The sequence below is a fragment of the Cetorhinus maximus genome, chromosome 29 (genome assembly GCF_964194155.1).
Source record: "Cetorhinus maximus chromosome 29, sCetMax3.hap1.1, whole genome shotgun sequence".
In the NCBI taxonomy this organism is placed as follows: domain Eukaryota; kingdom Metazoa; phylum Chordata; class Chondrichthyes; order Lamniformes; family Cetorhinidae; genus Cetorhinus; species Cetorhinus maximus.
The window spans coordinates 8971484-8986214 of record NC_135907.1 but is presented as its reverse complement, the minus strand read 5'-3'; positions in this window follow the sequence as shown (position 1 = coordinate 8986214).

Here is a 14731-nt window from a genome sequence, read left to right as displayed (position 1 = left end):
ATTTGCAGCAAGAGTTCTCATGTAGGCCTGTCTTTTGAGATCCTAAGACACTGTAGAAACAGTGCCCTGGAAATTTGTAAAATGGGAATTGTTTTGATAACTGCTTGAAATGGAGCTTACCTTGAAAGTTTGGGGCAGCAGCCACAGAGGAGCAATGGGAAGAGGCCGCTGCCTAAGGCCTTTCAGCCAGAGTGCGCTGACGTGAAGTGGAAACTGTGTAGAACCAAACGGGCTGTATGCGACATGGAATGTACATTGTGAATATCAAGAGTGTTATGACCACAGCCGGTGTTAATTGCTGCACAAACCAAATCCCAGAGGGAAACTTGGCTTACAGACCATATCCTTTTTTTGTATTCTGATCCCAGCAGCAAGAAGCCCAGTAATATTTTTGGGATTTTAAAATTTAAAAGTAGAAGTTTTATTAACAAGAATAAAAGAAAACTGAAGCACACTACACTGTTGCACAGTTAAATTTGGTCTTACAAAATGTTCCCCCAAAAAGACTCTCTACTTTGTCAGACCCACAAGTAAACACCCTTCAGGCAATATCCCTTATATATGTTTAACTATGAAAAATCCAGTAACATTACCCAAGACAAACTGCTGTAGCTTCAACAAAAGGCATACCACATGACCTGTAACTCTCTTCCACTCTGCTGTGAAAATCCAAACTTCAGAATAAAACTGCTTTTGCAGCCCAAGACTTTTCTGGCTTGACTGGATGGTTGATCCAAACTGCATCCTCTCCCAGCCCAGAGCTCTAGCTATAACTCCAGCTTCTACATCTCACCAACTTCAGCCCCAGTTTAACAGCTCAAATAGCTACATCTCACAGCTCCAGGTTATCAACTCAGCTCCAGCTCTAGCTCCAGCCACTGCAGCTCAAACAGCTCAACACTAAAGTGCCTTTTTACCCTTTCATCTCCGGTTCCATTGTCCTCACACCTCTTTGAAGCTCAATCCTTCCAAATGTAAGATCTTTCATGATTCCATCTTGTCTATTTTTGGGTCAATAAAATATAACAGCCCCACTTCTATTTACCTATGGAACTCCTGCAAGATGCAAACATGTTTATTGTCACTTCCGACTCCCCTTTGATATTCAAACAAACACCACTTATCTAAAAATGCAAATGTTAGATCTAACCTATTTACTTGTACCTCAAACCTAGCATCTTTTCATGTTTTAAACCAACCAGACAACCTGTGTCCTATTAATCTCTGCCCATCTAAATTAAATCATGCACACACACACACACACACAGCCTTTTCACAGTGTAACACAAAAAGTATATTAAAAAAATACCCATTTCTCACAAGTCTATTGAAATTGTATTGAGGCATCTCAGAGAGGAACTTGCTGTATAGAGAAAAGTTGAATCCTATTGCACTTTCGGTAATCTTCAATTTGACATGTTTTTGCCCTCAGACTGTAAGCCTGACACAGAATGTATATCATAAATATCAAGAGTATTACACTTGTATTGAGGCATCTTTGAATGGAACATATGGTACAGAAACAAGTTGAATTTTATTGTACTTTCTGTAATTTTCACGTCGGAATGTTTTGTAATGTACTTTTACAAATTTTATGTATAAAGTATAGCTCTGGCAAAGAATGGTATTGGGGGTTTCCTCTCTTTCCTGTAGGGAGATGCCAAGTAAGTCTTGGTTTTTCTGCTCCACCTCCCTTTATTTTCATCTGTGCATTGAAACTGTTGAAAACTGCGATTTCGTGTTGGCAGGCCTTCTGTGTGCACTGTCATTATTTTCATTCTTCAACTAATGTTGATAGCTGAATCTACCCACTGCCCAACACCATCAATGATCCCACAGTGGTGATAGAGTTGGTACAGCAGAGGACAAGCTCATTTGACCCATTGAGTCCTGGCCAGATCTCTCTATTGAGCCATCCTGTCGGTCCTGTTCCCTCCTCTCTACTCCTATAACGCTGAAAATTGACTCCCCTCAAGTAACCTATCCAATTGCCTTTTCAAATCACTGATATCTCCACTTCCAACATCCTGGTGAACAGTAAGCTCAAGGTCATTACTACTGGCTGTGCAAAATGTTCTCCCTCACATCCTCCCTGCATCTCTTCAACAAAATCAGCTTCCCACAGTTCTTGCATCATCAGCTAACAGGAACAACTCCATGTGTTCTGATGAAGAGTCATTCGGACTCGAAACGTTAACTGTGCTCCTCTCCGCAGATGCTGCCAGACCTGCTGAGTTTTTCCAGGTATTTCTGTTTTTGTTTTGGATTTCCAGCATCCGCAGTTTTTTGCTTTTATCCATGCGTCTACCTTACCTAAAATGTTACAGTATCCTAACTCACATGAAGTCCCATTCACCATCACCCTCCTTGCTCACTAACCTACCTTAGCTCCTGGCCCAACAATGCCTCCATTTTAAAATCTTCTACCTTGTTTCCATCTCCTTCCAGGTTCTCTTGTCCTCTGTATTTTTGTAACAACCTCCAGCTCCAGGGTGGCCCAAGATCTCTGCGTTTCTCCATTTCTGGCCTGCTGCACATTTTCTGATACAAAAGTTTATGTTTAAAATTTGTAGAAGTATATTCCAAAACATTTCAAATTGAATAATACAGAACGTGCAATGGAATTCAGCTTTTCTCTGTACAGCGTGTTCCACTCTGAAGTTCCTCAATATAAATTCATACTCTTAATATTTACAATGTACATTCCATGACAGACATACAGCCCAAGGGGTTCTACACAGTTTCCAGACCCCCACTGTACTATAGCTAAAAGGCATTAGACATTAGTGGCCTTTCCCCATTGCGCCTTTGCGGCAGCTGCCCCAAGCTTTAGTGTGTCTCTCAGCACGTAGTCCTGGACCTTGGAATGTGTCAGTCTGCAACACTCGGTCACTCACCCTTTGTGCTGGAAGACCAACAAGTTTCGGGCAGACCAAAGAGCATCTTTCACTGAGTTGATGATCCTCCAGCTGCAGTTGATGTTTGTCTCGGTGTGTGTCCCTGAGAACAGCCCGTAGGGCACAGAGTCCTGTGTCACAGAACTGCTTGGGATGAACCTCGACAAAAAAAACACTGCATCGCTCTTGTCGTGACCATAGATCATAGCCCCGAATTACTGATGGAAATATTGAACTTTTAAACAAGACCTGTGTGTTTTTTTAAAGGAAAGACCTACCAGCAAAAGCTGGCTGAGACGGTAAAGTAACCACTTGCTGGGAAATTCCTACGTGTATTACACTTGACCAACTAGTCCAGAGAAAATGGATGTCGCATCTAAAAAGGTGTCACGTCCAACTTCAGACAGAGACACTTCAAAGGAAAAGATGCAATACAAAAAAACTGATTATCATCTGAGTAGAAACCATCCCTGTTGAGTTACATCCCAGACTGTGGACATGGTCTGAGTTGAAAGAAAAGAGTTTCTGGGAGAAAGACATGTTTGTTTTTCCTTTCCAGTAATACACAAGGAGTTAAAAAGCCAACTGCAACCCTGGTCGCTGTGTGCTAGTCTGGTGTTCTAGTGTGTGCTATGCTAGCATGCGCTGCGAAGGTCACAGCTGAAGAACATCAACCAGGCATCTCTAAATTTACAGGTAAAAAGCTCAGAGGAGAGCCTCAGAGGACTCACTGATTGCTGGAAGCAAATCACAGGTAACAAAGCCACAGTCAAAAAAGGAAACAGGTCAACCCCTTCAGCTAACCTGCAGAACCAAGAATCTCCAAAGCAACTGCTCAACAGCCAAAGTCAGGTCTACAGGAATCATCCAGCTTAATGGCCACAATGTTCCACCATCTAGTCCTCATGGACAAGCCAAAGACTGATTTGTATATCTTTTTTAACTTTTATTTTTGGACTCGCTCCTCATTTCTAACCTGTGTGTATGTGGGTTGCATTTTTATTATTTTTTCTCGTGTTTTAGTAACTAATAAACTCACTCTTTCTTTGACTCACTGGTTAAATTTAAAATTTAATTTAAAACATAAGTACATGTGGACTGGGAAAAAATATCCATGAGGGAAGGGATCCTTTTTAAATTAGCCTTGTTGCGACCAACCGAGAGGGTTGAATAAAGAAGGGGAGCCAGTTCATCCCTCCTCAACCGGGAGCATAACAATTTGGGGTAGCTCATTCGGGATCTTAACAAATTGGGGACCTCGCCCAGGGACCGGTCATAATACTCTCCAGGCTTCTTTGCAGAGGCACATTCCAGAAGGAGATGAACAACGGTCTCTTCCCCACCACAACCAATTTGAGGACAATGTGCGGAGGGAGTGAGAATCCAAGTGTGTAAGAGGGAGGGCCCTTCTCACCACCAGCCAAGCAACATCTTGGTGCTTGTTGGAAAGTTCTGGTGATGAGGCATTCTGCCAAATGACTTTGACAGTCTGCTCGGGGAACCATCCCACAGGGTCCACCATCTCTTTTTCCTGCAGGGCCTCTAGGTCATTAAGTGCTGGACTTGTGGTCAAAGGTGTTTTTCTGTACAAACTTTTCTAAGAGGGATAGGTATTACGGCACGGTCCAACTGAATGGAGCATTCCGCAGCAGCGTGGCCAGACCCATTCTTAGCAACTCCAGGGACAGGTAGAACCTCAGCACGTAGCCATCTTCTGTCTTATCTGGAGGTTAAAGATGTTCGCATGGACATAATGTATGAATCTCTAGATAAAGGTGGAGAAAAACATACCCAACATCACCCTGATCCTGATGGCCACCTTTGTGTGCGGCTGCATCAAGCTCTGTGTAGACCCTCGGTACGCAAACACCAAGTGTCACTACGTGCTGAGGTTCTACCTGTCCCCGGTGTTGTGAAGGATGGGTCTCGCTATGCCCAGGGAATGATCCATTCAAAAAAACATCAAGACGTAGCTTGGCTGCTGGTGGGGAAGACTCGCCCTGTCAGATCCTTCCTACACACCCGGAGCTTCAGCCTCCCTGCACGTTACCCTCGAGGTGGCTCTGGTGGGAAAGAGCCCGTTGTCCACCTCCTTCCGGAATGTGCCTTTGCAAATAAGGTCATTAGAGAGATGCATCTTTTTTTGTCGAGGTTCATCCCGAGCAGTTCTATGACACAGGACTCTGTGCTCTACGGACTGTGCCCAGGGACACACACCGAGACAATTATCAACAACACAGGAGGACCATCAACTCAGTGAAAGATGCTCTTTGCTCTGCCAGGAACTTGCTGGTCTTCCAGTGCAAAGAGTTGTCCCCGACCGAGTTTTGCAGACTGGCACATTCCAAGGTCCAGGACTACGTGCTGAGGGACGCACTAAAGCTTGGGGCAGCCGCCACAAAGGCGCAATGGGGAAGGGTCGCTGTCTAAGACCTTTCAACCACAGTGCACCGAGGGGTTGTAAATGTTAAGAGCATTGGAATTGCATTGAGGCACCTCAGAATAGAACATGCTGCAGGGAGAAAAGTAGAATTATATTGCACTGTCTGCACTTTGAAATGTTTTGGAATATAAACAAGTGCGGAACTATTCTAACCCCATTTTCCAGCACTAGGCCCATAGCCTTGGATGCCATGGCATCGCAAGTGCACATCCAAATACTACTTAAATGTTATGAGGGTTTCTGCCTCTACCACCCTTTCAGGTCCCGTCAACCCCCTCAGATTCCAGGGTCTATGTCAAAGAGGTTCTTTTTTTTTTGCAAAAATATTTTTTTTTTTTTTTTTTTGTAAAAATATACTTTATTCATAAAATATCTTCAATCACATTCAAAACCATTTCAAAAACAACATTACAAGGGTACAGTCCAGGTTAAACTTTTACAAAATGTATCACCAGGTGCATCAGTACAAACAATATTACAATCATTTACAGCCTTTCATTTTGATCTGTACAGCCCGAGGGGCTCTAAACAGTTCCCAGTCTCTCGGTGCGCTGTGGTAGAAAGGTCATGGACAGCGACCCTTCCCCATTGCGCCTTTGCGGCAGCTGCCCCAAGCTTTAGTGCGTCCCTCAGCACGTAGTCCTGGACTTTGGATTGTGCCAGTCCGCAACAATCGGTCGGGGACAACTCTTTGTGCTGGAAGACCAACAAGTTTCGGGCAGACCAAAGTGCGTCTTTCACCGAGTTGATGATCCTCCAGCTGCAGTTGATGTTTGTCTCGGTGTGTGTCCCTGGGAACAGCCCGTAGAGCACAGAGTCCTGTGTCACAGAACTGCTCGGGATGAACCTCGACAGCAACCACTGCATCTCTCTCCAGACTTTCTTTGCAAAGGCACAATCCACAAGGAGGTGGACAACGGTCTCTTCTCCACCACAGCCACCTCGAGGGCAACGTGCAGAGGGGGTGAGCTTCCTGGCGTGTAGGAAGGATCTGACGGGGAGGGCCTTTCTCACCACCAGCCAAGCTACGTCTTGGTGCTTGTTGGAAAGTTCTGGCGATGAGGCATTCTGCCAAATGACTTTGACAGTCTGCTCGGGGAACCATCCCACAGGGTCCACCCTCTCCTTATCCCTCAGGGCCTCTAGGACGTTACGTGCTGACCACTGCCTGATGGACTTGTGGTCAAAGGTGTTTTTCTGCATAAATTTTTCCACCAGGGACAGGTGGTACGGCACGGTCCAACTACTTGGAGCGTTCCGCGGCAGCGTGGCCAGACCCATCCTTCGCAACACCGGGGACAGGTAGAACCTCAGCACGTAGTGACACTTGGTGTTTGCGTACTGAGGGTCTACGCACCGCTTGATGCAGCCGCACACAAAGGTGGCCATCAGTATGAGGGCGATGTTGGGCACGTTTTTTCCCCCTTTATCTAGAGGCTTGTACATCGCGTCCCTGCAGACACGATCCATTTTCGACCTCCAGATAAAGCGGAAGATGGCTCGAGTGATCGCCATCGCGCAGGAGTCTGGAATGGGCCAGACCTGCGCCACGTACAGCAACAGCGAGAGTACCTCACACCTGATGACCAGGTTCTTACCCGCAATGGAGAGGGAGCGTCGCTCCCACATGCCCAGTTTCCTTTTCACCATAGCCACTCGCTCCTTCCAGTTTCTAACGCATGCCCCGGTCCCTCCGAACCATATCCCCAGCACCTTCAGGCCGTCAGCCCTGACAGTGAAGGGGACAAAGGATCGGTCAGCCCAGTTCCCAAAGAACATGGCATCGCTCTTCCCACGATTTACCTTGGCTCCCGAGGCCAGTTCGAACTGGTCGCAGATGTGCATCAGTCTGCGCACCGACAGCGGATCCGAGCAGAAGACGGCGACGTCGTCCATGTACAGGGAGGCTTTTACCTGAGTGCCTCCACTGCCTGGGATCGTCACTCCTCTTATGCCCGGATCCTTCCTGATGGACTCGGCAAAGGGTTCTATGCAGCACACGAAAAGGACAGGCGAGAGAGGACAGCCCTGCCTGACTCCAGATTTCATCGGAAAGCTATCTGTTTCCCACCCATTGATTGAGACTGCGCTACTGATGTTAGTGTAGAGCAGTTGGATCCAATTTCGAATTCCCTCCCCAAACCCCATTTTGGAGAGCACATCCCCCATGTAGGTGTGCGATATTCTGTCAAAGGCCTTCTCCTGATCCAAGCTGATGAGGCAGGTATCCACACCCCTGTCCTGTACATAGGCAATCGTATCCCTGAGCAGCGCCAGGCTGTCAGAGATCTTCCTGCCTGGCACAGAGCAGGTCTGGTCAGGGTGAATCACCAATTCCAGAGCGGATTTGACCCGATTGGCGATGACCTTGGACAGAATCTTATAGTCCATATTCAACAGTGAAATGGGTCGCCAATTTCTAATTTCCTCCCTTTCCCCCTTGTGCTTGTAGATGAGGGTGATGATGCCTTTCCTCATGGATTCTGACATGCTGCCAGCCAGGAGCATACTCTCGTACACTTCTAGCAGGTCTGGGCCGATCAAGTCCCACAGAGCCGAATACAACTCCGCCGGCAAGCCGTCGCTTCCGGGGGTTCTACTCTTCTCGAAGGACTCAAGGGCCTTAGTCAGTTCGTCAGGAGTTAGCGGTTTGTCCAGGCTCTCCCGCGTACTGTGGTCTAAGACCTCCGTGATAGAGGACAGGAAGGACTGAGAGGCCGTGCTGTCCGTGGGCTTCACGTCATACAGTCCGGCATAAAAGGATTTGCTGATCCTCAGAATGTCGGACCGTGATGACTTTACTGAGCCGTCTTCTTCCTTCAGGCTGCTGATCACAGAGCGCTCTCTGTGTACCTTTTGGAAGAAGAAACGTGAGCACGTCTCATCCTGCTCCACGGAGCGGACCCTGGAACGGAAGATGATCTTGGAGGCCTCCGAGGCAAAGTGCGAGGCTTGCTGGCCCTTCACCTCTTGGAGCTCCTCCTTGACATCGACCCCCATCGACTGCAGCCGGAGCAGATTCTGCATCTTTTTCTGGAGTCGGGACATTTCCCTCTGTTCCTTTCTAGCTTTCTGGGTGCCTTTGCGGATGAAAAACCTCTTGATGCTTCCCTTGATCACTTCCCACCAGTGTGTCAGGGACTCAAAGAGGGGTTTCACGGTTCTCCAACCTTTGTAATCCCTCTTGAGCTCCTCAATGTTCTCTGGGGTCAGCAGTTGCACATTTAGCTTCCATGCCCCCCTGCCCACCCTCAGGTCCTTCTCCAAGTGGCAGTCCGCCAGTAGGAGGCAGTGGTCAGAGAAGAACACCGGCTTGACGTCGGTGGATCTGACTGTGAATGCACGGGACACAAACAGGAAGTCTATCCTGGAACGAATGGACCCGTCTGGCCGCGACCAGGTGTATCTACGCTGCGCTCCGTCTGCAGGGTTGCTGAAGACGTCGTGCAGCTTGGCATCCTTAACTGTTTCCATCAGGGATCTGGACGTAGCGTCCAATCTGCTTCCGGCCCTGCCGGATCGTCCAGCCGCATCGATGATGCAGTTGAAGTCCCCGCCCAGAATGACCGGCCTGGAGGTCGCCAGCAGCAGTGGGAGCTGCTGAAAAACCTCCAGCCGCTCAGCCCCTTGTGCCGGGCCATACACGTTAATTAACCGGAGTGGAGCGTTCTTGTACATTACGTCTGCTACGAGGAGTCGCCCGCCCACCACCTCCTTGACCTCGGAGACGGTGAAGTTGCCTCCCCGCAGCAGAATACCCAGGCCGGAGGAACGAGAGTCGTTTCCGCCCGACCAGATCGATGGCCCGTGGGACCACCATCGTGACCATTGCCTGTAGGAGCTGAGGTGCGGTATCGCACACTCCTGCAGAAACAACAGGTCAGCTTTGACCTTGGCTAGGTAGTCCAAGGTCGCGACACATCACACAAAGAGCCAGGGAGTTATCACTGGTGTCCTGGTCAATATTTATCCCTGAACCAACATCACACAAATAAATGATCTGCTCATTGTCACATTTCTGTGGTGGGAGCCCATTGTGCAGAGCTTAGCTGCTGCATTCCCTACATTATAACAGTGGCCACTTCAAACAGTACTTCATTGATTTTAAAGCGCTTTGAGGTGGTGAAAGGCGCTATAACAATGCAAGTCTTTGCTTTAATTTCCTCCTTTGACTCCAACAGTGGGAGGTGGAGCTATTTGACCCGCCTCAAGCTAATTCATCAATCACCTGGCTGCAATGGGATTCAGTGGCATTTCTTGCGACCAATACATAAGGAGAGGCGGGGTTTCCGCATCACGGCCGTTCCTTGCACCGATTGGCTGCCAGGATTGGCTGTCCAATCGACGAATCATATTTGCGACATATGCATATCGCGATGAACCGTCGAAGCCTTAAACTTATCAGAAAAGCATTTCTGAACTTGCCTTGAGTTCAAATTGTCAACAGCAGCAAGCGCTGGTCAGTAATAATATTTTATATCAAAAACTTAATTTGAAGCATTTGATCAAAGCTTAGACACATTGATGGAAAAGGGATTAGGTATGAGGGACCTGAGACGCAGTGAATTTAATTTTAATTTCTGGAAATACTCAGCAATTTTTGGTGGGGAGGTGGCGTGGGTTTAGGTTTCTCACGTAGAGGAGGCTAATGTTTGGTTTCCTCTATCCCACCTCCTTTTCTCCATATTGGAGAGTATCTATTATTGAAAGAAAGTTTTTGCTATCACATCTGTTATTGGTTCACTTCTGTCTTTTAAGTGTGTATTTGCACAGGGTGTCAGTTGTGGCTCCAGTTCATAGCACCCTCGCCTTTGAATCAGAAGGTTGTGGGTTCATGTCCCACTCCCAGAAACCAAGAACTGTGAATGTACTCGAAAGAGTTACAATCTGTGACTGTTTTTTTTTGTAAAAATATACTTTATTCATAAAATATCTTCAATCACATTCCAAACCATTTCAAAAACAACATTACAAGGGTACAATCCAGGTTACACTTTTACAAGATGTATCACCAGGTGCATCAGTACAAACAATATTACAATCATTTACAGCCTTTCATTTTGATCTGTACAGCCCGAGGGGCTCTAAACAGTTCCCAGTCTCTCGGTGCACTGTGGCTGAAAGGTCTTAGACAGCGACCCTTCCCCATTGCGCCTTTGCGGCAGCTGCCCCAAGCTTTAGTGCGTCCCTCAGCACGTAGTCCTGGACTTTGGATTGTGCCAGTCCGCAACAATCGGTCGGGGACAACTCTTTGCGCTGGAAGACCAACAAGTTTCGGGCAGACCAAAGCGCCTCTTTCACCGAGTTGATGATCCTCCAGCTGCAGTCGATGTTTGTCTCGGTGTGTGTCCCTGGGAACAGCCCGTAGAGCACAGAGTCCTGTGTCACAGAACTGCTCGGGATGAACCTCGACAGCAACCACTGCATCTCTCTCCAGACTTTCTTTGCAAAGGCACAATCCACAAGGAGGTGAACAACGGTCTCTTCCCCACCACAGCCACCTCGAGGGCAACGTGCAGAGGGGGTGAGCCTCCTGGCGTGTAGGAAAGATCTGACGGGGAGGGCCTTTCTCACCACCAGCCAAGCTACGTCTTGGTGCTTGTTGGAAAGTTCTGGCGATGAGGCATTCTGCCAAATGACTTTGACAGTCTGCTCGGGGAACCATCCCACAGGGTCCACCCTCTCCTTTTCCCTCAGGGCCTCTAGGACGTTACGTGCTGACCACTGCCTGATGGACTTGTGGTCAAAGGTGTTTTTCTGCATAAATTTTTCCACCAGGGACAGGTGGTACGGCACGGTCCAACTACTTGGAGCGTTCCGCGGCAGCGTGGCCAGACCCATCCTTCGCAACACCGGGGACAGGTAGAACCTCAGCACGTAGTGACACTTGGTGTTTGCGTACTGAGGGTCTACGCACCGCTTGATGCAGCCACACACAAAGGTGGCCATCAGTATGAGGGCGATGTTGGGCACGTTTTTTCCCCCTTTATCTAGAGGCTTGTACATCGCGTCCCTGCGGACACGATCCATTTTCGACCTCCAGATAAAGCGGAAGATGGCTCGAGTGATCGCCATCGCGCAGGAGTCTGGAATGGGCCAGACCTGCGCCACGTACAGCAACAGCGAGAGTACCTCACACCTGATGACCAGGTTCTTTCCCGCAATGGAGAGGGAGCGTCGCTCCCACATGCCCAGTTTCCTTTTCACCATAGCCACTCGCTCCTTCCAGTTTCTAACGCATGCCCCGGTCCCTCCGAACCATATCCCCAGCACCTTCAGGCCGTCAGCCCTGACAGTGAAGGGGACAAAGGATCGGTCAGCCCAGTTCCCAAAGAACATGGCCTCGCTCTTCCCACGATTTACCTTGGCTACCGAGGCCAGTTCGAACTGGTCGCAGATGTGCATCAGTCTGCGCACCGACAGCGGATCCGAGCAGAAGACGGCGACATCGTCCATGTACAGGGAGGCTTTGACCTGAGTGCCTCCACTGCCTGGGATCGTCACTCCTCTTATGCCCGGATCCTTCCTGATGGACTCGGCAAAGGGTTCTATGCAACACACGAAAAGGACAGGGGAGAGAGGACAGCCCTGCCTGACTCCAGATTTAATCGGAAAGCTATCTGTTTCCCACCCATTGATTGAGACTGCGCTACTGATGTTAGTGTAGAGCAGTTGGATCCAATTTCGAATTCCCTCCCCAAACCCCATTTTGGAGCGCACATCCCCCATGTAGGTGTGCGATATTCTGTCAAAGGCCTTCTCCTGATCCAAGCTGATGAGGCAGGTATCCACACCCCTGTCCTGTACATAGGCAATCGTATCCCTGAGCAGCGCCAGGCTGTCAGAGATCTTCCTGCCTGGCACAGAGCAGGTCTGGTCAGGGTGAATCACCAATTCCAGAGCGGATTTGACCCGATCGGCGATGACCTTGGACAGAATCTTATAGTCCACATTCAACAGTGAAATGGGTCGCCAATTTCTAATTTCCTCCCTTTCCCCCTTGTGCTTGTAGATGAGGGTGATGATGCCTTTCCTCATGGATTCTGACATACTACCGGCCTGGAGCATACTCTCGTACACCCCTAGCAGGTCTGGGCCGATCAAGTCCCACAGAGCCACAATCTGTGACTGTTGATAACTCAAAAGAGTTACCCCATCAGTTGTGTCCTATTCTGCAGGGTAAAGTTGGGTAACTTGTTTCAGTGGGAGTGCATTTGAGGGACAGTGATCACAATTTCCACTTGGTAAAGATTTATGGAAAGGAAGAGGTGGAATAATAGCGACTGAAAGAGGGCTTATCTTCAGTGATTTGAAAAGGGATCTCGCCAAAGTGCAGGTCTTTTAAAAAAAGCTTCATGAAATTTGTAGGATTACCTAACAGTTCAAGTTTATCACTGTACAAAGTGCAAAATCCATTAGTGTTCTTCCATACAGGGTGTGACACTCTGAGGTGCCTCAAGTACACTTTGAATTGCAGGTTAAATTTACAGCATTCGTTTCATGTTAAACCGAGGGGATCTACAGTTCCCAGCCCCTCGGTGCACAATGGCAGGAGGCCCGTAGACTGTGGCATTTCCCGCTGCACATTTGCGCTCTGGAAACCCGGGAGCAGCAACGTCCCTGAGGGGGGATGGATCGGAGAGACTTCTCCAACAGAGAACAATTCAAACCTCGCTCCTTGCACGAACCCCCCATTGTCACCTGAGCGGAACATCTCCAATGGGGAGGTTCAGGACAGTTTCCTCAGCCCATCACAACTGAGACAATTTGGAAACATTATGGGTATACAGGAGCAGATCAAAGGTCTGGAACTCTCAAACACAGCAAAAAACTGATTAAAAATGGGGATAAACATTGTGTCCATTAACGTGCGTAGCGTTAAATCTACACAATGTGTTGTGACCTTGGGCTACCTTGCAAAGTTAACCTGCTGACCTGTTGTTTCTGCAGGAGTGTGCGATACCGCACCTCAGCTCCTACAGGCAATGGTCACCATGGTGGGTCCCAAGGGCCATCGATCTGGTCGGGAGGAAACGACTCTCGTTCCTCCGGCCTGGGTATTCTGCTGCGGGGAGGCAACTTCACCGTCTCCGAGGTTAAGAATGGAGTGGACGGGCACCTCCTCGTAGCAGACCTATTTATACAAGAATGCTCAGCTCCAGTTAAAGAAACCCCTCTTTGAGACACACTGGTGGGAAGTGATCAAGGGAAACATCAAGAGGTTCTTCACCTCAAAGGCACCCAGAAAGCTAGAAAGGAACAGAGGGAAATGTCCCGACTCCAGAAAAACATGCAGAATCTGCTCCGGCTGCAGTCGATGGGGGTCGATGTCAAGGAGGAACTCCAAGAGGTGAAGAGCCAACAAGCCTCGCTCTTTGCCTCGGAGGCCTCCAAGATCATCTTCCGTTCCAGAGTCCACTCCGTGGAGCAGGATGAGACGTGCTCACGTTTCTTCTTCCAAAAGGTACACAGAGAGCGCTCTGTGATCAGCAGCCTGAAGGAAGAAGACGGCTCAGTAAAGTCATCACGGTCCGACATTTTGTGGATCAGCAAATCCTTTTATGCCGGATTGTATGACGTGAAGCCCACAGACAGCACGGCCTCCCAGTCCTTCCTGTCCTCTATCACGGAGGTCTTAGACGACAGTACACGGGACAGTCTGGACAAACCGCTAACTCCTGATGAACTGACTAAGGCCCTTGAGTCCTTCGAGAAGAGTAAAACTCCCGGAAGCGACGGCTTGCCGGCGGAGTTGTATTCGGCTCTGTGGGACTGGATGGGCCCAGACCTGCTAGAAGTGTACGAGAGTATGCTCCTGGCCAGCAGCATGTCAGAATCCATGAGGAAAGGCATCATCACCCTCATCTACAAGCACAAGGGGGAAAGGGAGGAAATTAGAAATTGGAGACCCATTTCACTGTTGAATGTGGACTATAAGATTCTGTCCAAGGTCATCGCCAACCGGGTCAAATCCGCTCTGGAATTGGTGATCCACCCTGACCAGACCTGCACTGTGCCGGGCAGGAAGATCTCTGACAGCCTGGCGCTGCTCAGGGATACGATTGCCTATGTACAGGACAGGGGTGTGGATACCTGCCTCATCAGCTTGGATCAGGAGAAGGCCTTTGACAGAATATCGCACACCTACATGGGGGATGTGCTCTCCAAAATGGGGTTTGGGGAGGGAATCCACAACTGGATCCAACTGCTCTACACTAACATCAGTAGCGCAGTCTCAATCAATGGGTGGGAAACAGATAGCTTTCCGATTAAATCTGGAGTCAGGCAGGGCTGCCCTCTCTCGCCTGTCCTGTTTGTGTGTTGCATAGAACCCTTTGCTGAGTCCATCAGGGAGGATCCGGGCATAAGAGGAGTGACGATCCCAGGCAGT